This window comes from Lissotriton vulgaris, chromosome 8 (assembly GCF_964263255.1).
Source record: "Lissotriton vulgaris chromosome 8, aLisVul1.2, whole genome shotgun sequence".
Lineage (NCBI taxonomy): Eukaryota > Metazoa > Chordata > Amphibia > Caudata > Salamandridae > Lissotriton > Lissotriton vulgaris.
The window spans coordinates 1,434,045,310-1,434,069,571 of NC_141696.1; positions in this window are offsets into that span (position 1 = coordinate 1,434,045,310).

Genomic DNA, 24,262 nt, shown 5'->3' on the forward strand with positions numbered 1-24,262 from the left:
GCCCTCTTGAAGTTCCCCAACCGCTTTCGCTGTCCACACAGCAGGTATAGTTAGTACATTTCAGGGTCTTTGTGGGCTCGGGTCCGGAGCTCCGTAATCAGGCAGCCGCCATGCTCGGCAGTTGGCCACGCCCCCCTTGTAGAGCCCAGTTAACAGTTTTAGTCGAGCTAGTAGGGGAAGTTAAACAACAAAATGGACACTTTTAAAGAGATGCCTGATTAAATTTCCTGTTAAAAAGATGATACATACCCATCCTTAACACCAGGAGGTGCCAGAGCCCCTGAATCAACTTGTAGCATTCGAAGTTCTACCTACTCAGGACATTGTAGGTAGGTAATCACATCACAGGTTTTAAAGCTGGGCATTAACCAATGATGAGATGGCTCATTTTGTTATTGACGTAAAAAATACTTTAAAGATGTTCAATGGGCATGAAATGAGTTCCACAATAAAGGCCCTTAATATGGGTCCATCATTGGATTTTCTAGATATTTTTCTTTTCTTCTGCTACATTGCATAACATAAGGGGGCTTTCCCTAGTACAATACTTAAATCACATATGACTTGCACAAGCTATTTTTTTTAAAACTATTTTGGGAAATATTTCGCTATGGCAAAGCCTCTTGTCTCATTGCCACCTAGCAGCGTTCGTCCAGCTGTTCCTAGATGGCACAGCTTTGCCTCAAAGATCCTTACCTGTTGTAAAGTCCTACTGAAAGCTTGTGCCAGGATCAAGGCTGATGCCTGGCTCACTTCCAGATTTTCTTGCACTCTCAAGCCCAAAATGAATTGAAGTCTGATGTCACATTTGCCTGCCACCCAAACTCCAATCTCACAAGCAAAGAATAAAGACAAAAACGTGACCTTTGTTGTAAAACAAGAGAGAAAGAATGATATTGCTATAAAGTGGCTGAATTGCACTATGTGAAACCAGAAACTGAAATTAATCCCAGCCTACCCACATGACCAAACTGGGTGATCTTAGGCAAATATTTTATCTCACTAAGCCTCCTTTTTCTTCCCCACTTTTCATAGAATATCCAAATATGTGAGTTCATTATGTGTGCTGTATTATCACATCTTGTTTTAAGTTTAATACATTATAAGATTGTTTCATTCATGAAAAGAAAATAGACCATAAATATGTGCACAAGAAAACTGACTTGCTTCTTAGTTCACTAGTGGCATTGTTGTCATGGTGGGAGCACAAATTTTCGAATTTAACTTTAACTTTAAATAAACGCCTCTCAATGCTATGATATAAGCTTATGTATCAAGCTGAAATCATTCCACATGTTAAAGAAAGCACTTTTATTTACATTTTTAATGGGCCTGGTGTCTCATCCTCCATACGTCACATAACGTCCATCCATTCATCCAGCGCACTAGTGCCTCTGTTTGTTTAAATACCCCCGCGCCACGTAGTGGCGGGTGAGATCTATCTAGGGTGACATCCACTACAGTATTGCAGTCCCCACCTAGTATCCAAGGGCAAGTATCCCATCCCGCAAGTGCTCCGCTGATAGTGTCCCAGTATTTGTCTTGGTCGAAATTAGGGGCATATATGGATCCTAACACCACTGGTCTCCCGTCTAGTGTCCCCTGCACAAAAACATACCTACCCTCCTTATCAATTTTCTGATCATGAGCCTCGAAAGGCACTCCATGACGTAAACAAATCGTAGAACCTCAAGCGTAGCCTGAGTAAGAGGTGGAGAAAACCTGCCCTCTCCATTTCTTCCTGAGTTTGACTATTTCGCTGGCTATCATGTGTGATTCCTGTAAGTAGGCTATCTGTACCTTGCGTCGAAGCAGTAGCGCGTGTATCCTGTGGCGCTTATGTGTGGTGCCCATACCCTGTATATTCCAGGTGACTATGTTATAGCTGTCCTGTACATGCATGGGGTCAATCCGTACAGCAGTAAGGGTGCAACCGCAGCGCCTGCGAAAGTGACTAGAGTAACATCTGCGTTATGTAGGTGACCATCCCTCCCCCCAACGTTCCCAATACACGGTCTGTAACCGGAACCATTCCAGACCACAACATAACATTGCAACAAGCAAAGCAAAATTCGCAATCCAAGGGCCTTTGCCAAGAGGGGGGCGGCTACTACACCTCGTTTGCGTATGCGTATTACTTGAACAGAGCACTATGAAGTTGCAACAGTACCCAAGCCCAATCATTACTTTCCTGCAGGAAGCATATAAACAGCAAGTAACAGAGAACAACAGCGTATTTCAGGTACATTCCACCGAAAAGATACAGCACAATGTATACTTGCGTGTATGTATCAGCCAAATAAGTCCGTAATCAATTGAGGGGTATCCGAGGGGAACAGGGCTATGCTGCCCTCAGAGTCTGATCCATGAGATGACTCATTTTCCGTGGAGGATTTAGTCTCGTTATTGGCTCGCTGTCCATTCGTGAAGGTCGCAGTCGCGACGATCGCCTGTTGCTTGGATTGGTGTAGCCGCTGCGAGGGGACTCGCTTGTCCATAATGAGCTGTCGGATGCGACCTCCCCTGCGGCTCCCGGAAGCATTCCTCTGAGTGCTCTTGGGGAAGTCCTGGCGGTTAGTGGCGTTCTTAGCGGCAGTCAGCTCCATAACTTCGAGCCAGTCCTCCACGTCACCGGGGCTCTCAAAGAAGTAGGTTTTTTGACCATGTATGATCTTCAGGCGTGCCGGGAACAATAGGGCATATTGGATATTCAAGTCTCGAAGCCGACAGTTTACGTCTAGGAATGAGGAGCGCTGGCGTTGCATCATCACTGTGTAGTCTGGTTACTGGGAGACTCTCACGTTCTCGAAGGTGATCGGCGCCTTCTCACGGGCCTTCCTCAATAGCGCATCCCTATCTCTAAAGTTGAGTAGTTTCACAATAAGTGGCCTAGGCGGGGCTCCCGATTTCGGTCTGCCAGTAGGTATGCGGTGTGCCCTTTCGATGCAATATTGCGAGGAGAGTCCTTCCAGCATGACATGATCCCTAAACCACTGCTCCATGTACCTTGTTGCGTCTATCCCCTCACTTCTCTCCGGCAGGCCAATCACACTAATGTTATTGCGCCTTGCTCTCCCTTCTGCGTTCTCCACCCGGTCTATTAGGGCCGCCATCTACGTCTGTAGGTGTTTCACATCGCCCGCTGTTTGTTTTTGCCGCGGGAGCACTTCTGCCAAGGCCGTGGCATGTTCTTTCACTTTATCAGCCACTTTCGTGTGCTCCGCCGTCAGCAGGGTTGAGCCAGTTGTTAGGGCACCTATCTGCGATTCACTGGCCTTCCTCGAATCGCGTACTTCCTGCAGAATAAGGTCCAGTTTGTTTGCTTGCGCATGCACCACCATAGGGGGGATACTGTCCGACTCCTGCGTAATATCCACTTCGTCGTTCATATCCTGAGTGGGGCCCGTTACCACCTGTCCCAGCTGCTTCAACCTGTTGCGCCCCATATCGGTAGAACAGTGCTGCACCTGGCCGTGGTCCAGCGAAGCCACAGGTCTAACGAAAGGGCGACACTCTTCCTGGTCGCACTCAGGCACCACCCGGGTTTCAGGCGCCAAAAGCTAATGTTATTGCCGTCAATCCACTCCCCGGGCGCGGCCCAGTCCGGCCAAGCACACCCCCAATAACGTGGGAGGGGGGCCCGCACTGCACCCGCCACTCGGGTTCGTAATCAATCCCTCTTGTGACCTGCACCAGGGAGGAAGATATGGCGTAGGTTCAGGCGATAATACTCAGGGGAGAAAGGTAGATCTCCAGTAGTAGTCTCAAATATGCCTCCTGTGAGCGATATGGCTGTGGTGTCTGCACCAAGTACCCCAGGGGGGCATTCACCTCATGACAGCGTGTCCCCCTGTGTGCCGTACTCCAAAGGAGCCCGCTCCGCAGCGTTTGCAGTCAAGGCCTGCGCAGGTTGCCTCCTACCTCCACATACTATCTTCCAGGCATCAGGGGTAAGCTTCCAGGAGGGAGCACTCGCCGTCCAGTCTGCGCAGCTCCTAGAGATCAGGTAGGGGCAGCCGGTCTTATTCACAGCAGTCCACAGTTGGCCCAAGTACAAATGGCCGCCACCACCACCGGAGGTCCGTCCAGTATGCAGCTGTCCCTGCGTGTGTGCCCGGGTCTCTCTCGCCACCGTACGTCTCTGAGGTGATCCTCCCGACAGGCAGTCACAGGCAATGCAAGCGAGCGCGCCGCACCCCAGCGCGGGCCGCGGCAGTCGGGGCACAGCGCAAGCGAAGGACAGGCCTCACCTCATCCCGGGAGCCGCGTAGCAGCGCGCCCCGGCCCACCTTCATAAATCGCCATTCGCGCAATAAACAGACCACGCAGTTATAGGCGTAAAAGGCCATTTATTAGACCAGAACTGCGCATAACAATAGAACAGTAAACAATAACAGCAAACTCCCCAATCATACATCCCCCCCATTCGTTTCAATCATTCATGTCAATACTGAGCCCTAGCGGCTCCAAACACCCTCCACTTGCCGTCAATCACCCTTCCAGCCCCCAGTCATTGCCAACTTCAAACAAACTTCGATCCGTCCTGTGCCAAGTCTCCCCCCCAAGGGATGGGTATGCCCGCTCTTGACCCCCTATCCCTTCGAAACCTGCCTACCGCAGCTCTGGCCTAAACTGGCAACGCAAACGACCGGCCCAAGTACCACCTCCAACTGCCGGGTGGGTGGGCGGCCTTTCGAGCTCCCTCCCGATGGTGTCAGGCGCAGAAAAGAGGAAGATCCCTTCCTCCCCCGCGCTTAAGTACCCACCCCCTAACTCCTCCCCTTCCCCTGCCTGGACTATCCCCCGCGCGAAAGACCCCGGGGAAAGACTAGTCTGCGACTCTGCTTTCCCCGGGGCCCGGCATCGCGCAATAAACAGACCACGCAGTTATAGGCGTAAAAGGCCATTTATTAGACCAGAACTGCGCATAACAATAGAACAGTAAACAATAACAGCAAACTCCCCAACCATACATCCCCCCCATTCGTTTCAATCATTCATGTCAATACTGAGCCCTAGCGGCTCCAAACACCCTCCACTTGCCGTCAATCACCCTTCCAGCCCCCAGTCATTGCCAACTTCAAACAAACTTCGATCCGTCCTGCGCCAAGTCTCCCCCCCCAAGGGATGGGTATGCCCGCTCTTGACCCCCTATCCCTTCGAAACCTGCCACCCAGTGGACCCCCTGTAGGGCGGTACACTGCCCCACCCCCCCCACCAAGGGGCCGTCCGTCCGTCACTGCAAAGTCACTCCCTCCGGCACCAGATCGACTCGTTCCACAACCCGCTCACCACATCCCGCAGTTCCATCATATACCACGCATTCCCTAGTCGAGACAGATGCACACCGTCCTCCCTAAAGGCTAAAGGCTCCTCCAGGCGAATTCCAGGATGCGAAATGACTTTCACCCCCCTGTCCACACAGTACAACCTCATCGCCCGATTCAGTTTCCTCTGGGCCTTCTCAATAGCCCCGTGTCTCATGGCCCCCCTCCAAACTTTCCGGGGGACCAGCTCCGTCCAGGCAATGCAGGCCCCCGCGATCCTTGATTTTAGCACATCCAAGTCCCTCTGCATGAGTTGCAACAGAGCCAGTCCAGACAATTGCACCAGGTCGTTCTCGCCCAAATGAATGATCAACAAATCCGGGCATCCCCTCTGTGGGACCATCTTCGCGAGCCATGGCAGTAGTGCCCCCCATCGCATTCCGCTCTTTCCCCACCATTTCACCTCGTGCAATTGTCCTTTCAGTCCCAGGTTACGGCCGTAAACCTGCTGGTCAGCGTACTTGGATGCCCAGTGCACAAAGGAGTGCCCAACGATCCACGTCACCGTCTTACCACCCGGGCCACCCACACAACCTACGAAGAAAAAAGATGTTAGAACAGGAAAACAAAACAGTGCAAAACCAACAACCTGCCTGGGACCCCAACTACTTCCTCACATACCGCTCGCAACAGCGCGACTTCCAACGACCAATACTCCTGATCCGGTCCCAGGACCAACCCAACCGGGCAGCCGCAGTCGCAGCCCCAATACGGAAAGAATGAGTACCGAAACCAGCTCCATCCATCCCCAGCCGTCCCAAAGCCATTCGCAACACCGCCAGCAACTGGCCGGCCGACACTCTCGCACCAGAAGCATGAAGGAAAATCTCGCCCCCCCGCGGGCCCCCCGCCCCGCAGAAGGAGCGCCATTCCTGCACCGGGCAAACCGCCCCACCAGATTCATTCAGCCACACCCACGTACCACGTCCCACTTGATCAGTCTTCGAGCGGCCCAGCCATATCCCCAAGCGCCCCACATCCACCCGTACATCCTCAAACAAACGTCCGCCCCCCCCGCCGCGTGCCCAGCAATTCAGACACCCGAAACGCCCCAAAAAACATCCACACCATGCACAGGCGAAACAGGCCCACCTCGGCCCTATCATAGCAACATTCCGGCAACACCCCAACCAGCCGGACCAACAGGTCAAACGTCACAGCCTCCCGCAGGCGCCCCTCCCGGCGCCCCTCTCCCGGCCCCACCCCCGCAACATGCGAGCCAGCACCACATCCTTGGTGGGGTCGAAACCCAGAAACAAAACGCAATAAAAGGAAATGCCAGCCAATTTTCCAGAAATCGTAGCAGCAGTCAGGCCACGGTCCATACAGGAAAGCACATAGCCCCTCACCCCTCCCAGCACTTCCGACTCCCCACCCACCACACCATCCACCGTCCAGCCCATAAAAGAGCTAAATTCAGACCATGCCAGCCGATATGTCCTCCTCGTGGACGGGGCCAACGAACCTTCCACCAGACCAATCATCCTCACTCCCCCAAGGCCCAGATGCCGGCCGGCAGCTCGGTCTTGCAGGCGTCCGCACCCGGCGCCAGATGTCGGAACCGCTGCCACTGCGAACGAGACAAAGCATCCGCAATGTCATTATTCGCCCCAGGGACATGCTTGGCCCGAAACACCACATTCAACTGCAGACAAGCCAACATGAACCTCCGCAACAGCCGCAGCACTCGCAGGTCCCTCGCCCTTTGGTTATTCACAAGGTCCACCACCGTCATGTTGTCAACGTGGAAAAGCACTGTCCTGTCCCGAAAGTCATCCCCCCAGACCACCAGAGCCACCAGCAAAGGGAAGAACTCGAGAAAGGCAATGCTCCTGCCCTGCTCCATCCAGGAGGCCGGCCAGCTCTCCGCACACCACCGCCCATCCCAAAAGACTCCAAACCCCGCTGACCCAGCCGCGTCAGAAAAGATCTGGCATTGCCACACCACCCTCTCCTCATCAAACTCCAAAGGCACCCCATGGAAATGCCGCAGAAAAGTGATCCAAGTCCTCAAATCCGTCCGCACCCCCAGCGAGACCCTCACCCGGTGATGCGGAAGCACTGCCCCCGACATGGCCATGCCGAGCCGCCGACAGAACGTGCGCCCCGCCCGCACTACCCGGCACGCGAAGTTAAGGAAACCCAGCAACCTCTGAACCGCCCGCAAAGGAATCCGCCGTTCCCCCACAGCCCACTCCAGACACTCCAAAATCTCCTTCACCTTAGTCGCAGGAAGGCGCGCCAACCAATCCACCGAGTCCAATTCAATCCCCAAGAACGTGAGGCGGCAGCTGGGACCAGCCGTCTTCTCAGGCGCGAGAGGTACTCCAAATTGCACAGCTAAGGCCTGGAAACGCGACAGAGCCCTGCCACAATCCCCCGACCCCGCCTTGCCCAGAAAAAGAAAGTCGTCCAGGTAGTGAGCGACCTCGCGGCACCCGCTCACCCGCACCATGACCCACTGCAGAAACGTGCTAAACAGTTCAAATAAAGCACAGGAGATGGCACAACCCATGGGAAGGACTTTGTCGACATAGATGGCACCCCCGAACTGCATGCCCAAGAGCCCAAAATCCGCTGGGTGAATCGGCAAGAGCCGGAAAGCCGACTTGATGTCACACTTCGCCAGCTCAGCCCCGGGACCACAAGAACGCACCATCCGGACCGCATCGTCCACCGACGCATACAGCACCCTCGAGTCCTCCTCCGCAATGAAGTCATTCACCGACCTCCCCTCCGGCCAGGACAAGTGGTGAATCATCCTGAACTCCCCCTCCTCCTTCTTCGGCACCACCCCCAGCGGCGAAACGATCAGGTCCGGCAGCGGCCAGTCAACAAACGGCCCCGCAACTCTCCCCTCCGACACCTCCTTCTGCAACTTCGCAGCTACCACACTCGGCAACTCCCTCACCGACCTCAAATTCTCGGCCCACCGCCGCTCCCTGGGGCCCTGATAACCCACCCGAAAGCCTTCGGTGAAACCCCAAAAGAGCCGCGCCGCGGCCTCGCGGTCAGGGTAGCACGCGAGCCACGGGGCCATCGCCTCCACCCTAACCGGAGTAGGCGCCCTTCGGGCCAGGCTGTCCTCGCCCCCTGGCGTTCCGCCACTGTTCAGAAGGGGTGGCGAGCGAGAGGCACTGAGTGATGGGGTGCTTCCCCCCGCACTTAGAACACTCATGCTTGAACTTACACGGGTACCTTGAGCAGAAACCCCGACTGTAGCTCCAACACACCCCCGTGGTGGCCCCTCCCGGTTTGGGCTGCTGTCCGGACACAATGGTGCTGGGCACAGTTCCGCCCCCCGCAACGCCCTGGGCGGGACGCGTCGGAAAAGACCGATACAACACCGGTAAACCGCTGGCCGTATGCGTAGAGGCCGACGAGTGCGACGACGCCATCCACTGCATCCAAAGCTCCTGATCCACCTCCCCCCAGCTCTTTTCTGAATCGGCGCTGACCCGGGCCCGAAACTCCTCATCATAGCTTAACCATGCAAAACCACCAAACTGCATCTGGGCCTTACGGATGATGTCCATGTATTTGAACAACGCAATCGCCCGGTCAAGATATTTCAGACAATAGACGCTAGCATAGATCAAAAAGGCCGAAGTCCAATTTTCCATGGTGATAGGCACCCTAGGCCGCCTCGTCAACTCCCACTCCTCCTCCTTGGAACCCTCCTTCGCCTGAACCTCCCGGTGCAACAACTTAAAAACGTCCACAAACTCGTGTTTCCAAATCTTCTCCCTCATCTTCTCGGACAAATGTGACCCCAACGGCATTGCCAGCCCCATGTAAGGCATTTTCTTCGGGACCTTCACCCCCTTTTCATCTTTCCCATCACTTTTGTCAGTCTGCACCCCCAAAGTTACCGACTTACCATCCACCTTCTTACCATCCACAGGTGGACCGCCAGAAAGGCGCCCCCCCTCCCTCACCGACCCATCTCCCACTCCCACCGACCTGCAGGCCCGCTTCCGCCCCTCCCCACCCCGGGGTGTATCATCCCAAACCGCCCACCAGGCACTCTCACCTGTCAGTGCCTCCGTCCGCTCCCGGGGCCGTCCTCTGGACTCCTTTCCACGGGCCTTCCCAGGTCCAGTCTTCTTCCGTGATCCGGGGTTGACCTGCAACACACCAAGGTCGTCACCCCCCGCTGCGCGGCCTACGCCTTCCAGGTCATCCCGCACCTCCCCTCCTCCAACTCCTCACTCTCATCACTGTAATCCAGTTCAAGCACCGGTTCCTGATCCACACCTGCACTTGAGACACACTTCACAGCCCGTTTCACTCCCTTGGGCACACACTCGCGGCCACGCGATACCGTGGCGCCACCAGTAGCCGTTGCCCGATCCCGCGGGGGAGGGACAGCCGCCGCGGACTGCCCTACTACTTCCGGCCTGCGTCTCGGAGCCGTGGTGCGCCCCGCAAGGCCCCCCTTGGCTCTGCCGACAACCGCCGACTTGGATCCCCTCCCGCCCCCCAGGTCGCTCGAACCTGGCAGGGCCCCGGCACCATCGGGCCTCAAAGCTGTGCTGGCCGTCCCTACCCCGGCCGCACCCCCAGTAAGGTGGGCGGCCGGGCCTGTCTTCCTCAATCTCGCCAGCCGAATCTCCTCCTCCTGCCTCTCCGCTTCCCTCTCCTCCTCCGAGGTGGGGGTGGGAGGCCCCTCAATGTCGGGGCCCCACACTGAACCTACTCGGGCCCTCGTCTCCTCAGCCCACCTGACCTCCTGAATCTTCTCCAAGATACGTTCCCCTCTGGACCTCTCCTCCCAGGAGACAGAACCCCAAATCGGTGGGGGGAGCGGTTGACCGTGGCCAAAAAATTCGCCCCCCGTGGGAAGAAACCCACCTGATGGAAACCTTGAACCCAACCCGGGCCGCCAATGGGAACCAGGGTGGGGGAAGCACTCCTGCCCACCGCAAACCCAGGCACCAGCGGCCGAACCGCGGCCGGGGTGCCCGCCCTGGAGCCCCGGGACAAGTCAATCGGGCCCCCACCAGACACCCGCAAGTCCAGCCCAGGCCCAACCCCACTAAAAGAGGCCTCCTCCAGGCAGACCAAGGGCCCGGGGGCCCCGCCGCCACCCACCGACCCGGACAGGCCCGGCGCGGGCCCGGCCTGGGCGTCACCTGGCTCCACCCCCCGCGCAGCACCGTCCGGCGCCAACAGCGGACCATGGAGCGGAAGTTCCTCGGGCACGGCCCGCACGGCCGCCCCCGAGGCCCCAGGCAAAAACTCCAACTGGGGAAAGGGGCGCGCGGAAGTCGTCCTGCGCTTCCCGCCCCGCGCAGTATCCTTAGGGACACCCCCCCCCCTCCTGACCCCCGAGCCACCCTCCTGAACCTGGTCGTCCTCCAAGCAGGCGAAAACCGCCGCCTGCACCCCGGCCGAGGCAGCCCTCGTGCCTCTTGTGGCCCGCACCCAGGCCTGGTCCATGACCCCGGGCCTAATCAGGTCCTCGCGGCCGGCCCTAGCGAGCAGTAACAAGGCCTCACGGACCTGTTCCGCAGACACACCAGACATCCTACCCGAATCCGCAACAAGAACAGAAAAGCAAGACAAACCCCAGCTGCCGTAAAACAGCTCCGAGTACAAAATCCAAAAGTAGCACTAGGCCTCAAACTACACACTAACTACAACTCCTTTCGAGCTCCCTCCCGATGGTGCCAGGCGCAGAAAAGAGGAAGATCCCTTCCTCTCCCGCGCTTAAGTACCCACCCCCTAACTCCTCCCCTTCCCCTGCCTGGACTATCCCCCGCGCGAAAGACCCCGGGGAAAGACTAGTCTGCGACTCTGCTTTCCCCGGGGCCCGGCAGTCTCCTTCAGTGCGGCAGCTCCCGGCAGCGGAGCAGTGAGCGGAGCTCCAGTGTGTCCACAGCTGGCGGGTGTCGAGGAGCGCCGATCAGAGTCGCTGTGTTAGACTCGGCTTAGCGGCCGCCGGCATTCGCGGTCTTTTTCTGCCGGCCAGGGGTGGTGTCTATCCCACCGACGCACCTCTCGTCCTCGGCGACGTGAAGGAAAGAAAAACGGCTCACCGTGACCTCCGCTCAGCTTCGAGGGTACAGATCTGCCTTCTTGAAGTTCCCCAACCGCTTTCGCTGTCCACACAGCAGGTATAGTTAGAAAATTTCAGGATCTTTGTGGGCTCGGGTCTGGAGCTCCGTAATCAGGCAGCCGCCATGCTCGGCAGTTGGCCACGCCCCCCTTGTAGAGCCCAGTTAACAGTTTTAGTCGAGCTAGTAGGGGAAGTTAAACAACAAAATGGACACTTTTAAAGAGATGCCTGATTAAATTTCCTGTTAAAAAGATGATACATACCCATCCTTAACACCAGGAGGTGCCAGAGCCCCTGAATCAACTTGTAGCATTCGAAGTTCTACCTACTCAGGACATTGTAGGTAGGTAATCACATCACAGGTTTTAAAGCTGGGCATTAACCAATGTTGAGATGGCTCATTTTGTTATTGACGTAAAAAATACTTTAAAGATGTTCAATGGGCATGAAATGAGTTCCACAGTAAAGTCCCTTAATATGGGTCCATCAATGGATTTTCTAGATATTTTTCTTTTCTTCTGCTACATTGCATAACATAAGGGGGCTTTCCCTAGTACAATACTTAAATCACATATGACTTGCACAAGCTATTTTTTTTAAAACTATTTTGGGAAATATTTCGCTATGGCAAAGCCTCTTGTCTCATTGCCACCTAGCAGCGTTCGTCCAGCTGCTCCTAGATGGCACAGCTTTGCCTCAAAGATCCTTACCTGTTGTAAAGTCCTACTGAAAGCTTGTGCCAGGATCAAGGCTGATGCCTGGCTCACTTCCAGATTTTCTTGCACTCTCAAGCCCAAAATGAATTGAACTCTGATGTCACATTTGCCTGCCACCCAAACTCCAATCTCACAAGCAAAGAATAAAGACAAAAACGTGACCTTTGTTGTAAAACAAGAGAGAAAGAATGATATTGCTATAAAGTGGCTGAATTGCACTATGTGAAACCAGAAACTGAAATTAATCCCAGCCTACCCACATGACCAAACTGGGTGATCTTAGGCAAATATTTTATCTCACTAAGCCTCCTTTTTCTTCCCCACTTTTCATAGAATATCCAAATATGTGAGTTCATTATGTGTGCTGTATTATCACATCTTGTGTTAAGTTTAATACATTATAAGATTGTTTCATTCATGAAAAGAAAATAGACCATAAATAATGTGCACAAGAAAACTGACTTGCTTCTTAGTTCACTAGTGGCATTGTTGTCATGGTAGTGAGCACAAATTTTCGAATTTAACTTTAACTTTAAATAAACGCCTCTCAATGCTATGATATAAGCTTATGTATCAAGCTGAAATCATTCCACATGTTAAAGAAAGCACTTTTATTTACATTTTTAATGTTCAGGCTCGACTTATGAACTGGCTCTTAAAGCCAAGCCACTTTCTCGGTTCAGCTTTGACTTAGCTCTCCTTGTAAATTTGTTAGTGTTCCCCCCTCTGCCTCTCCCAGAACCACTCCATTAATCCAAAAGAAAATGGTCTCTTAAAAACAAATACAGCCGTGTTGAGACACTGCGTAAAAAGCACATCTGCACTTGAGAGAAAGAGTGGGCTTGAACTTGCTACAAGAGAACCTTTTTAGGTCGAACCTATAGCAGCGAGCATGTGCTGCAATAGTTAAACGACCTCTTGGAGCTCACCAGCACTTTGCGCACGAGATAGCAAGCTTGTGCTTGAAGTCCTGACATTCCATTAGTCTTTGCGCACGTCTTTCTTAAAAGACAGCACACAAGTGCGTAAAGACGGGGCCATGTCCCGCCTTTCCCAGTCAATGTAACCGCCCCCGGCCTAAGGCTAGTGGTTACGCACACGGGGCACATCTGTTTTCAATTATCGTGCCCAGACGCGGGCGCGATAATTGAAAACAAATGGGCTGCTCGTTTTATTTACTAGAGCGCGGTAATGCCTCACTGCACAGAACACCCCTCCCACATCTCAGACCAGAGCGATGCTGTGGCTGGTTTCACTTTAATCACTGTGGCTCCCCTCCCATGTCCCAAGCCGCAATCGCGTCAGTATTTTTTTGCGCGATGTTTGTGCAAAACGGTAATTGCAGTGGCAAACTCGGAGCACAAACTTTGGTTCAAATTATCATTAGCTTGCTTGCTTATTAAATTAAAGTGCAACTATTTTATTAGCTTAAAACTGAAACCGATTGCAACTTCAAAACGTTTTTTAAAAGTCTGCTATGCAAAATATGAAAAAGCAGGAAAACTGTCTGCATTACATGCAATCTGTTGCAAATGGGGCTTTGTTGTAATTACCGTTGTATATGAACATTGGATCAGCAGCAATTAAACCGGTAACTGGTAGTTTTAACGCGGTTTGATCACACTGCTGTACTCTCAGCATAATTGATGACATAATGATTACGCATCAACAACAAAAGAGTGTTCCTGTTCTGTTTAGGGTGGAAAAAAGGCACAGAGCACAAGAAAACAACAAAGCCCATTGGTTTGTTAGGAAAGCCCTCACTCACCGACCTGGTCGGTGACTTGCTTCATCATCGGGCCCCACCGGGTGTGACCGAATGCCACCCCGGTGTGCTGCGACGCCAGAATTACTGCGGAGCTGGTTTTGTGATGGTGGGAGGGCTATGTGAGAAATTACGTGAGTAGTGTGAAGTGGTGATTTTAAAATTGCCTTGTATGTATCAAAAATTTATTTTAATCAAAGATCATCAAGGGCAAGGTTAAAAAATGTGTTGGTGAGTAGGGCCAACTAATTGTGGCATTATTCATTGCTGCCATATAATATTTGTGCAAAACTTTAGCTAGCATACTAGCCTACTATTCACATTTAATTATGTAAACCATATGCTATGTTACTCTACTGGGTAGCTGTATAATACAGCAGCTGGCTATTACTTTGCCTCCGTCCGTTTTCTGAAAATATTTGACTACTTGCGATTCTCTAGAGCAGGTTCTCCGTTAGGTATTTGTTCCTGAACCACACTGGTGTGGGTGTGTGTTTTGAAAGGCGTTTGTTATTTTTAAAGAGGTATTTCCTGAAGGGCCGTGAGACGAGTGGGTCTTACAATACATGTATTTGTAAAGAGCACAAATCAACCCTTGGGGCTTTTTGGCGCAGGCTACACATGTATTGTTATCCATCTCAGTGGTACTAATGTAATTGACCTCTGAAGGATGAAAGGCTGAGTGGACCCATCAAGATTAAAATCTGTGATCATGAGCAGTTCAGCAAGCCAGCAGACTTAATTATTACAATATTACTGATACAAAACATATACTATAATGTTAAAAACCATTGAAAGCAATTACATAAAAAAATACATTACAACTTACGAAGCCTCAAATTTAAGGACATAGGGCCCGATTTACAGAACTAATTTAAGACAAAATCCTAAACTTACCACCATTTTGGTATTCACAGAAGGCACCTACTCCTTTTGGTATTCACAGAAGGCACTTACTCATTTCAGTATTCACAGAAGTTAGGAGTCCTAACTTTAGGACTCCTAAATGCCTTCTGTGAATACCGAAAGTCTTAAAATTAGGATTTTTCTCAATTTAGTAGTAGTAAAGTAAGGACTCCTAACTTTAGTACTCCTAAATGCCTTCTGTGAATACCAAAAGTCTTAAAATTTTGATTTTTCTCAATATAGTAGTAGTAAAGTTAGGACTCCTAATTTTAGGACTCCTAAATGCCTTCTGTGAATACCGAAAGTCTTACAATTAGGACTTTTCTCAGTTTAGTAGTAGTAAAGTTGAGAAAAATCCTAATTTTAAGACTTTCCGTATTCACAGAAGGCCTTTAGGAGTCCTAAAGTTAGGAGTCCTAACTTTACTACTACAAAACTGAGAAAAATCCTAATTTTAAGACTTTTGGTATTCACAGAAGGCATTTAGGAGTCTGACAGTTAGGAGTCCTAACTTTACTACTAATAAACTGAGACAAATCCTAATTTTAAGACTTTTGTTATTCACAGAAGGCATTTAAAAGGCCTAAAGTTAGGAGTCCTAACTTTACTACTGCTAAATGGAGAAAAATCCTAACTTTAAGACTTTCGGTATTCACAGAAGGCATTTAGGAGTCCTAAAGTTAGGACTCCTAACTTCTGTGAATACCAAAATGAGTGAGTGCCTTCTGTGAATACCAAAATGAGTAAGTGCTTTCTGTGAATACAAAAATGGTAGTAAGTTCAGGATTTTGTCTTAAGTTAGTTCTGTGAATCGGGCCCACAGTCTCCCAGTTTTGCCTTAACTCTCAATAAATAATTTACGAAGGCAGAGTTCATAATTATATCGTTGGGGTGCAGACACCTTATCAGTGCGTGCCTACATGGCCTTATTCTTCGTATATTAAAAGATGGTTTCAGTAAAGTTTTTCTTTCAATCTGAAGCCAGGGCAGATACATAGCAGGTGGACAATTTCTCCTCTCCTTTTTTACACAATCTGCATTGTGTAGACCCCTCCATTTTCTTTTCCAACGGGGGAAGATGACTAAGGCCCGGGAGTATGCCAAATCTCGCTTTAACAAGAACTTGCTTATTTTTTTCTGACCAAGGTATTTCCAGATACTCTTGTACTTTCTTTTTTGTATATCCATTTATTATTGGCCATGCATGTTTTCTTATTGCCAGCATATCTTTTTCTTTTACAAGTGACAGTTGGTTTGTTGTTCGGTTGATTAACTTTTTGAATGATACTTTACTTATTGTGTTATTCCAAATTGGCATTACCGCAAACTATTCTTGCGCTTTTTAAAGATAATTCCAGGCTGATGATTTTGCATTGTTATTTATATCTTGCCATAGTAACTGTGACAACTGAATCTCCTGGTCATTTTTTATCCGATTCCATGTTTTGATAAATTGGCCCATTCTTGTATTGTACTGGTTATTTAGTCCAAAATCTAATCTAATTTGTGCAGGCGAGGCATTATTTGTGAGATAAAAAAGAGATTTAAACGTTTTGGATAAAGCATTATTGATTATTACTGAATTTTTCCCAATTAATATCTCGCTACCGTATGTAAGGTTCGGAAGACGTTTTGCCGCTATAATCTTTAACAGAGGATGGTATGTGAGATTACCAAGTGATTTCTGCAGTATCCTGAATGCTGCAGTCAAAGCATTTGCCTTCCTTTGTATGTCCTTTTTTTGTCCGTGATAATTTCCCTTTTCGTCGAATAATACACCCAAATACCTATATACTTCGACTTGCTCAAGTCGGGTGCTCTCCATATACCATTTGCTTTTGTGTCTTAAATTTACATTTTTAGTGACCACCATGATTTTAGTTTTGGTTTCGTTTATCACCATTCCGTTTTCCTTTGCGTATGTGGATATTCGATTAATTAGATGCTGTAATCCAACTTTAGTTTGGCTTAGAAAGATGGCATCATCTGCATATAATAGATTAGAAATTGGTTTGCAGGCTAGTTTCGGTGGGTGTGCATTTGTTTCATCCATGAGTGCTGTCAGATCTGCTAAAAACAAGTTAAAAGTAGGGGTGCCAATTCACATCCCTGCTTAAGACCTACAGTTGTTGGGATTTCTTTTGTTGATGTTTGGCCATCCCCCATCCTTGCTCAAACCCAAGTTTTGCTGTAGAGAAGTTGAATTAGTCTTATTAATTGTGTTGGAATATTTTTTTGCTGCAGCTTCTTTCATAGGAGGTTTCTTTGGACGCAATCAAAGGCAGATTTAAAATCTACAAAACATAAAAACAATGGCTGTTCGGCTCTGATTGATTTGTCGATTAATAGGGATAATGCTAGAATGTTTGTTTTAGTTCCAAGGCCTCTAATAAAGCCAGTCTGGTTCAGAGGCAGTACCTTATTTTCTATAGCCCATTCATTTAAACAGGTCAGCAAAATCCCTGCAAACAATTTAGCGTCTGTGTCTTGAAGGGTGATAAGCCTATAGTTTTCTGGGAGCGCCCTGTCTCCATTTTGAAAGATTAGCGATATTAAGGATTCTGGAACAACACCTGTTTGAACTATTTCTTTAAATACTTTTACAAGATATCCTTCATTCTCATACTCTGGTCTATTTATAGGCTGTGTTTCGTCCTTTGTTTTTATTTTTTCCTTTAGATTTAGATGTTTTTCAAGGAAATTAACCCATTCTTGCTCCGTTAATATTGACGATACCACCAATTTATTTGGTCGCACTAGGCCATTTATGATTTTCCAAAATTCTCTTGAGTTTGCTTGATTGCTTGCAAAGAATAGTTTTAACCAGAACACTTGTTTAGCTTGATTTTTTTCATTCCATATTAGTCCTTCAAGTTTTAATTTATAGTTTTTAATTCTTTTCAGGTTAGTTATTGTAAATGGAAGGTTTATATATTGCTTTATTTCAACTCCTTGCTAGTTTGGTTCCTCTTATGCATTTTTGTGCGAGCTTGGGGCTTGACCAGCTTCCGGGTGAAATTTACTCACTGTTCAATCGGCGACTCTGACGTTCTATCATTAAAGCAATTCTCAATACGTTTTTGCACTAGATCATTCATCTCGTTCTTGTTCTAGACAGTCCAAATAAGTTTCTTATAATTTATCGTTCCAATCTGACCTGACACAGTTTGGTATAGCTGGTATGTATTACTCCTGATGTTTGTAGTAATTATCTGTTGGCAATGGTCACTGTCTGAAACCTTCTCCAGTTGGTATGAGGAGATATTACGAAAGATGTTAAGTGATGCCATTGTGTAGTCAATCCTTGTCTTTGCGTTGTATGAATGATAAGTATATGCTGGAGGAGTATCTGATTTAAATCTCCCATTAAGGATTCGTATGCCCATCGCTTTTATATCCTTGACAAATTGTGTTCCGATTTTGTCCCGTAAGGAGTTTGTTTCATTTCCTAAATCCTGATGAGGGATTGCCCATTGATGATTTTGTGATTAGGTAATATCGTCTCTGTTAAAAGGTGCTAATAAATTCAGGTTAAAATCCCCCGTCATCATGTAGTCTGCTGATGGGTCATCCAACATTTGTTCTAGCAACAAGTTTTTAAGTGTTGCACACGATGATTCTCTACTACTTCTTGATGGATGTATATATACATTCATCAAAATTAAGGTCTTTGTTTTCTGATTACTTGATTTGTATTTCAGCTTGACTATTAGAATGTCAGGGCTAATTGAGTCCCATTGCTCATGTTCAGCCCGAAGGTCGCTAGAGATAAAGATTGCTAGCCCTCCACTTGGTCGGCCATAGTTATGAATTTTATTTGAGTATTCAAAGTAACCTTTGTAACCCTGTAGTATAAATGAATTGGTTTCCCATGTTTCTTGCAATATGGTGATCTGGCATGGATGTGGAATAGCATTTATGTGAGCATTATCGAGCTTACTTCTTACTCCATTTATATTCCATGAACACACCATCATTTTTCCGAGATCTTTTTCGTTCATTGTCGGGACAGTGATTATATTCTTTCATAGGTCCTTATTGCTATGTAATGCCAGAGCAATCCATTTTTGATTTATTCCAGATTTTTTTCCATTTTCCTTTGCAGTGATGTTGCTTCTACATTATAGGCAGATCCAACCCGCGCATTTTTTAGTACGGTGGAATTTAGCAGGTTACACTTTACCTTCTGTGCCTGCTCTACCTTACTCATGCGTGGTGTTGGGTAGACCTTTGGTGATGGCTTACTAATAACTATGCCCCAGGCTTTGAATATTTTCTGTTCGTTTATAACTTGTTCTGCTATTAATTTTGAGTTTAGTGTAATTAATGGTGGTGCCTGGAGACCATCCTTATTAGTCATAAATCCGATAGAGTTGATATCTTTACTCGTGATTTTAGCTAGAGACGGGATTGATTTAAATAGTCGAAGAATGTTCCCTCTATTTAATATGCGTTGTTTGCCTCTTGAGTCAAATTCTGGTTTAAAAATAAGTTGTACCTTCTCATTAGTTAGGTGATCATCGTATCTATCTATTTCCATATTTTGTTTGGCCTTGTAGGTAATTTGCTTACCCCATCACGATAACAAGTTGATCCCAATCCGGAAATTTTGTTTTTAAATCTGCTTTTTTTAATGTAGTTCTTCTGTCATCCTCCTTTGTATTATATCTCTTATGTGTTTCTTTTTTTTGTCAACATGTTGATTTTGTTGTTGACTTGTTTTTATAATTACCTTCAATGGAGTGCTATCATTCCATACCTGAGATCTATAGATGATCGGGCAGGTATCGCGTTCTTCCGCCTCTTTTTCTAGTAAGTTGTCTTTAGGCTCAATTGGGTTTGCTGTAATCCTTTGTTTTACTAACTCTTCTAGCTGTTCACTTTTTGTATGCACCTGCACCTGGTCTATATTGAACCCATTATCAGATGATTTTATTTTTCTTAGGTTATTACCTTCCTCTATTTTTTTCTTTTCCTTCCCCAATTGGCTCGCTTTGGCTGTAATATTAGCTGTATTCTTTTGTGCACTCATTTGTTCAGTAGATAATTCTTTTTCAAATATGGAAAAATATTTGTTGTTCATACTCTTTGTTATTAGTGAGCTCTTTTTTTCTTCCCTTGGTAATTCATTCCGTGATTTATATCCTTGAGTGTCCATAGATGTTAACAGCTCTTCATCCGATTGTATTACTGTACAATTATGATGTTTCACCTTATTTCTTGCTTTACGTAATTTTTTCCTATGACGTTTTGACATGGTAAAACCGTTGGCATCTTGGTCTTTTATTTCTTTATCTGCCCTTGTTTCTATACTGGTTATCTCATCACATGCCTGGTCCAATGTTTGTGAGTCTATTGATGTTATTCTTTAATTTTGTGTTTTTGAGATTATCTGCAACTTTCTTACTGTTGTTTGTTCTGATTCATCAATACTTTCAGCGCAGGTGGTATATTCATTCTCAGCCTTCATATTGAAATTAATTTTTTCTTTCTTTTTTTCATTATCATTTTCTTTTTCCCTTTGAAGGGTCTTTTTAGTATCTTCAATTATGATGTTCAATACCTCAGGTATTGTTGATAGCTTTTCTATAATAGGTGTACAAATACAGTGTGTGTCAATTTTTTCACTGTCGCTTTGAGCTCTATCAGGCCATTAAGTTGGGCAAGTTTTTTATCAATCCCCGCGACTGTATTTGCCATCACTTTAAGTAGATCTATTTGAATATCCATTTTATTAGATTGGTACGCTAGTGCTTCTAACGTCAGAGTAGAGGTTTGGTAGAAAATATCCCAAAATCGACCCCTTGTCTTGTTCTTTTATTCCTGTTCAATTAACTTGTGTTGGCTCTCTGTTTTGTTTTTCAATTGTTAACGAAGTTGAAAATTCATTCATGCCCATGTTATTTATTTTTAAGTTGGTACCTCCCTTTATTTTATTTCCTGAGCCATCCCCCCAGTTTAATTAGTACTGCGTTGTTCCGTTAAGATCGTCATTTTCATAAATGACACTCCCTAAATTGCAGTTTTGATTAATCAATTGACTAGGCATACTTTCCTCCGTAGTTGTCTGATGTCTTTTCGTGATTTCTACGTTTACTTCTATAGGTACCATTGGCCTTGGTGGCACTTTTCCTTCGTTAATACCACTCTGATTAACATCAGTATAACTTGTATAGCGATTTATATCATCGTGTAATTCACCTGATACATTCATTTCCTTTGGATTGTCCTGTTGAATTGCATTGAAAGGTGAAGTTACGCTTAGTACTTCCTGATCTGTGAGTTGGAATTCGTTATCCTTTACTTCATCAATCATAATTTGTAAGTTATACTCTTCTTACTGTTGAATGGGTTGTATGACTTGTTTACTTAGTTTTTCACTACTAATCGGTTTGATTGGGGTTTGTAAATTAATTTTTTCTGTATTTATTTGCATTGACATTAAAACTCCGGTAGGATCTTTCTTAAAGTGAAATTTATACGGAACTTTTCCTGATTTCTCAAACATTCTTGCATTCGGTGATATTAGTGACTGATTTACTCCTACTGCGTTAGCTTTTATCTTTTTTAGCGCTTTTGGCATTTGTATTTTCTTTGCACATCTTGTAATTGGTCCTGACGCCCTCTCTTTACCTGAGCGCATAGTTCCCCCTCTATATCGTGGTGTTGGGTACTGCTGATCCCTTTTCCTATTTTGGTACCTTGATCGTTAGCTGTGTTTTTTTGGATTTTGCTTCCCCACTCTCAGTCCCTCCAGGGTCTCCTAGTAGAGGATATTTAGAGTATTTGGGGTGACTCCACTTGTAGCTCTGCACAGACCGTTCAGTTGGTTATTAGCCTCTCCAACCAGTTCTTCGGCTATACACACCCCCTGTATTCTCTGTTCTCCACTAATCCTTTACTCAGACCTCACTGTTCGGGGCTGAGGGGGTCCAAAGAAATAACCCTCTCCCCCCGTGATGCTCACCGTCACAGTTCACCTGCCCACTGGCCACTGTCCCAGCAGCTCCAAGGCCACGCTTCAGTCTCCAGTGGCCTGTCCAGTGCCCCCGGAGGCTCCACGGCAAATACGCTCCTTGGCCGTGGCCGCAGTCTCTGCTCACCATTTCCTTTTCCTTTCCTTTTTGCTGTTGCTGGTGGGGGCTCTCCGCAAGCCGCACGCTGCACCACACGCCCGTCAACGCCCACCACCGGGCTCTGCGTCTCCGGTCTCCGCGGGAGAGGGGGGGCCTACTCCTGCCCAGCAACCAGCAAGCGGCAACGAGGGACCAGAGACCAGAGAAGCCACACGTGCGTGCTCGGTCTCAATCTCGGTCCTTGCCTAACCTGTGTCAGGCCTGGTAGTGTTACCGCTTAGAAGTAAAATATCTTGTGCCTTTACAAACAACCTGTGACTGTATGCCAACTTTCTTAGTTCAATGTGTGTAGGTAGTCTGGGGAGTAACATGTCCGATGATGGTACCAACAGAAATATCCCATCTATAGAGCGTTCTCACAAGCTCTGGTGCATCCCAGGACTAGCGCTGCATCTTCGCGCAGCTCCGCGTGCATATTTTAAAATTACCTCTTTTTGTCTAATCAGTTTGATTTTATTTCTATATTCCCCTGTTTTTAACTGGCCTCGCATACTTGCACCTCTGTCCCGCTTACCTGCACTGTAATTGGGAAGAACACCGCATTTCGCGGGTCCCTCGCCCTGTCTCGTGTGGCGGCCATCTTCGGTGGGGCACACGCCCGGCGGCGCTTCATGCTCCCAGCGGTCTAGTCGTCTCTAGGAGGCTAGACCAGCATAAAGCAAGGCAACCTCAGGTGAGCGTTCTCACAAGCTCTGGTGCATCCCAGGACTAGCGCTGCATTTTCGTGCAGCTCCGCGTGCATATTTTAAAATTACCTCTTTTTGTCTAATCAGTTTGATTTTATTTCTATATTCCCCTGTTTTTAACTGGCCTCGCATACTTGCACCTCTGTCCCGCTTACCTGCACTGTAATTGGGAAGAACACCGCATTTCGCGGGTCCCTCGCCCTGTCTAGTGTGGCGGCCATCTTCGGTGGGGCACACGCCCGGCGGCGCTTCATGCTCCCAGCGGTCTAGTCGTCGCTAGGAGGCTAGACCAGCATAAAGCAAGGCAACCTCAGGTGAGCGTTCTCACAAGCTCTGGTGCATCCCAGGACTAGCGCTGCATCTTCGTGCAGCTCCGCGTGCATATTTTAAAATTACCTCTTTTTGTCTAATCAGTTTGATTTTATTTCTATATTCCCCTGTTTTTAACTGGCCTCGCATACTTGCACCTCTGTCCCGCTTACCTGCACTGTAATTGGGAAGAACACCGCATTTCGCAGGTCCCTCGCCCTGTCTCGTGTGGCGGCCATCTTCGGTGGGGCACACGCCCGGCGGCGCTTCATGCTCCCAGCGGTCTAGTCGTCGCTAGGAGGCTAGACCAGCATAAAAGCAAGCCATGCTGACGCGCAGCGGTAACGCGCAGCGGGATCGCCGGAATTTCGCCGGAGTTACGCCTGAGTTCAGCCCGTCTGCGCCCGTCCGCGCTGAGGACGGGCTGCAGGACGGGCAGTACACTGACACCTTGTATTTTAGCTCAGGTTGGTTACCCCACGATCTCTCTGCCAATCGTTTAACGTATTCCGCTTCTACTTTACGATCTTTGCGACCCCACATATCCGCCCCTTGTACGTCTTGTACTCTGACTACCCATTAGTTCACCTGTGCTGGCTGTGGCTTTCCACCGGTAAGATGTTGCTTTCAAAGACACAAACTACCAAGGCGCATCACGGGGTAAAAGGAAGCCCACTAAGAAACTTTTAGCCTCCCTTCCTCTCCAATTTTGGAGTATAAATTGCAGATCGCTCCCCAAAAATAAATTCAATTTATTTGACTTTATAAATGATGAGTCGCCAGATGCATTGTTTCTGACTGAGACCTGGCTTCACGAAAGCTCTGGACCTGACATTGCCATAGCCGCTCTCAACAATTATGCGATGGTACGCCAAGACAGGGTTTCCGGGAAGGGCGGGGGGATTGCTATTATTTTTAAAACCATCTACCAATGTAAATTGGAGTCGTTCCCCCTCTCTGGAAGTGAGGCCGCACTCTTTAAATTAATGATTGGCCCTCAACTAATGCTTTCCGGTCTTTTAATATATCGCCCTCTGGGCAATGCTGGCCCTTGGATATCATCGTTGGCTGATACTATATCTCCCGTGCTACTTAAAACGGCTAATTTCACCATTCTAGGTGATCTAAATATCCATCTTGAAGATGTTGAAGGTATTCTCAGTCAGTCGTTATTGTCTGACCTTGAAGTTTTTAATCTTTTACTTCGTAACTCTGGGGCTACTCACTCGGCCGGTCATCTGCTAGATCCAATCATTTCTAATTTGCCTTATGATTGCTCCCAAAGGGCCCGCCCATTAGAATGGTCTGACCATTTTGCGGTACACTTCATCTTACCTTTCTCTTTACCCAACCCTA